Below are 3,954 nucleotides of genomic sequence, written 5' to 3' on the forward strand. Positions count from 1 at the left end.
CATTAATAGCAGAAAGGACACTGGATCAATTATTAAAAGTACCAGCCAGGTGCAGTGGCTCACACCTGTAGTCCCAGCACTTTGGGAGGCCAAGGTGGGTCAAGAGATTGAGACCATCCTGGCCAACATGGTGAAATCCCGTCTCTGCTAAAAATACAAAAATTAGCTCGTGGTAGTGCGTACTTGTAGTCCCAGCTACTGGGGAGGCTGAAGTAGAAGAATCGCTTGAACCCAGGAGGTGGATTAGCCAAGATCACGCCACTGCACTCCAGCCTGGGTGACAGAGCAAGACTCTGTCTCAAAAAAAAAAAAAAAAAAGTACCATGAAAAATTTAAGGAGGAATTTGTGTTTGCTGAGTTTTCTCCAAAAGAAGAAAATCATTATCAAAATGAAAAGCCATAAGCATCCCTGAGTACTGGCAGGTATCAGTGGATTGATACCCAGGGTGGCAGGAGGGGAAAAGGCATAATAGCAAAAGACACAGAATAAATAACCAGGCAGGGGATGCAACTGACCTCAGTATTGAGACCATGTTACTCCCCCACTTAGCTTCCTTCAGTGTTCTTCAAATCCTGCTTATGGCCCATAGTATCAAATCACACTCCAGCCCTGACCTCCAAGGCCTGCCCTCCAGCTCATCTCATCTCTTCTTTCTCTGATCACATGCACACCACTACCCCAGCTTCTCACGTGACTGGCTCATTCTTCAGGTCTCAATGCAGAGATCATCTCTTTAGGGAGGTCTTCCCTGCCTACCTAACGTAACATGGACCCCTTCTACCATCTTGATTTCATGTTCCACTTTTAATTTTCTGAAGAGCACTTAGGACATTTTTGTTTAACTATTTATTTGGTCATGATCTATCTTTCCCTTATAGAAAGTGAGATCCATGAGAGCCGGGACTTCATCTGTCCTGTGTTCCTCGAAGTGCTCAGTAGGGTTTAATAAATGTTTGCTCAATAAATGAATGGGCAATTTTCATTTAAATTAATAAAGAAGTTTGGGCCAGCTGTGGTGGCTGACATCCGTAATCCCAGCACATTAGGGGGCTGAGGCTGGAGGATCACTTGAGGCCCGGAGCTCAAGACCAGCCTGGGCAACATGCTGAGACCTCATCTCTATTTTTTAAAAAAAGGAGTTTGGCAGTTTATGGAATGTTTCATTGAAATTCTATTGGTGCCAATTCTTAATATAATATTAATGTAGGAGTGTAAGGGGGGAGTCTTTAACAAAATCAGGCACACCACACACGCTGTGAGAGACTGAATGGTTTCTTTTACTTGTCTTTTCTTTCTTTCTTTCTTTTTCTTTTTTTTTGAGCTAGAATCTCGCTCTGTCACCCAGACTGGAACGCAGTGGCACAACTGTGACTCACTATAACCTCCACTCCCCTGTTCAAGCTATTCTCCTGCTTCAGCCTTCCAAGTAACTGGGACTAAAGGCACACACTACCGCGTCCAGCTAGTTTTTGTATTTTTAGTAGAGATGGGGTTTCGCCATGTTGGCCAGGCTAGTCTAAAACTCTGACCTTAAAAATTCCACCCACCACAGCCTCCCAAAGTGCTGGGATTACAGGCATGAGCCACCACGCCCAGCCTGGCTGAATGGTTTCTTTCTTGACCCTGGTGTAGGAGAGTGCATTTGTATGATGTAAAGGAGAAGAATCTCAGTACAGCAGGTGCTCACAAACGTCCTTTCTTTCAACACTATTTCCTTATAACGTTGATGAGGGGAAAAAAGTTGCTTCCTAGCTGGGGCTGCAGTCTGAAATGTGCATGTTCCTGCCATGTCTGCATAGATTTTCTTCAGGTTCTCCAGTTTCCTTCCATATTCCAAAGATGTGTAGATGTTAGGCTAACTGGCATGACTGCATGGTCCCAAGGTGAGTGAGCATGGGTGTGGGTGTGGATGTGGGTGTGGGTGTGAGTGCGCCCTGCAATGAAATAGTGTCCTGTTTGGGGATAGTGCCTTGAGTGCCCCAGTCAGGCTCTGGCCTCCTGAGACCCTGAACTGAAATAATTGGGTAAATCATTATCTCACTTGTTTTTATTAATTTTCTTTTGTCTTTTTTTTAGAGACGGGTTTCCACCATGTTGGCCAGGATGGTCTTGATCTCTTGACCTCGTGATCCAAACACCTTGGCCTCTCAAAGTGCTGGGGTTACAGGCTTGAACCACCATGGCTGGCCCTTATTAATTTTTCTTAAACATATGTATAGCTTACATTCATTTCAGTGTTTAACATGAGAAGTGTTTTGATATCTAAAAATTTGATGATGTTGGCCAGGCATGGTGGCTCATGCCTGTAATCCCAGCACTTTGGGAGGCCAAGGTGGGGTGGATAACCTGAGGTCAGGAGTTTGAGACCAGCCTGACCAAAATGGAGAAACCCCATCTCTACTAAAAATAAAAAAAATTAAAAAAAAAAATTAGCCAGGCATGGTGGCACATGCCTGAATCCCAGCTACTTTGGAGGCTGAGGCAGGAGAATCACTTGAACCCAGGAGGCGGAGGTTGCCATGAGCCAAGATTGTGCCATTGCACTCTAACCTGGACAACAAGAGTGAAACTTGGTCTCAACCAAAAAACAAAAATTTGTTGATGTTTTTGTGACTGGAAATATGCCATAAGAATTTAACTCTTGTTTATATAAATTAGCCTATGGTCAAACTGGTTTCTTTATGCATCATTTCACCTAAAGTCACAGTTTTCAAGAACCTGTCAATGATATTAAGTGAGGACTTGCTGTATATGATGAGGCAGTTTGGGCTTGAAAACCTGAATAGTCCATAGAAAAGAAATGCTTCTGCGTAAGAATAGCAAATGAAATTTCCTTCCTGGTCCACTGACTTTTCCAGCTGTGTTCAGTAAGCATGCTAGTTAGATCAGGGTCTCTATTGTCAGACAGCCTGGGCTTGAACTCCAGTCCTGCCCCTTCCTCACTGGGACCCCTTACACAAATCGTAACCTTTCAGTCTCACTTTCCTCATCTGTGATAATTATTGGATACTAGGTTCAGAATTCCTATGTAGCAAGGGCTTAGGAGCAGCAGTGTGGTTGGAAAGAGATGTGAGGAGATTTGTTTAGAGCTGGTTTGGCTCTTTATTTAGATTGTTTATTTTGAGGCCCTGATGGAGATTTGGTGGACTTTGTGTAGACCTCCCAAGATACCTGTTGGTACCACCACTGGATTGTTGAGTGGATTTAGTAAGATAAGATTTAAAAGCCTTAGCAGAGTTCCTGGCACATAATAAGGGCTCAACAAATGTTCCCTGCTGCATTGATGCCATGTGGATGCTCAGAAGAGTAACCTAAGTCCCCCTTCTAAACAAACAATCAAACTGGATTTTCCAAAGTGGGCAAGGGAGGATGGGTGTCTCAGCAAGTCCCTGGGGAGTACCAGTGTCCAGAGAAGGGACAAACTTTGAGTTCAACTAGTAGATCTTTAAGGACTGAAAATATAATTTCCCCAAATACATTGCCTCTCAGGAAAAAAAAAAAAAAAAAAAGAAGTTTGGAAGTTTGGAAGGTGTTTCATTCCAAGGAGGCTTTGAATAGGAGACTTAAGAGTCTATTTCTGAATCCTTAGAAAAACTTCTATTATGACTGAGATGGTTTGGCTCTGCGTCCCCATCCAAATCTCATGTCAAACGGTAATCCCCATGTGTCAGGAGAGGAACCTGGTGGGAAGTGATTGCATCATGGGAGCAGATTTCCCCCATGCTGTTCTCATGATAGTGAGTATGTTCTCACAAGATCTGATGGTTTAAAAGTGTGTGACACCTCCCCCCACCACTTCTCTTCTGCCTCCCTGTGAAGAAAGTGCTGCTTCCCCTTGGCCTTCCATCATGATTGTAAGTTTTCCTGAGGCCTCCCAGTCATGTTTCCTGTTAAGCCTGTGGAACTGTGAGTCAATTAAACCTCTTTTCTTCATAAATTACCCAGTCTCAGGT

Source organism: Aotus nancymaae, unplaced genomic scaffold (genome assembly GCF_030222135.1).
Source record: "Aotus nancymaae isolate 86718 unplaced genomic scaffold, 86718_ANA_hifiasm-v0.15.2.pri h1tg000021l, whole genome shotgun sequence".
Classification (NCBI taxonomy): Eukaryota; Metazoa; Chordata; class Mammalia; order Primates; family Aotidae; genus Aotus; species Aotus nancymaae.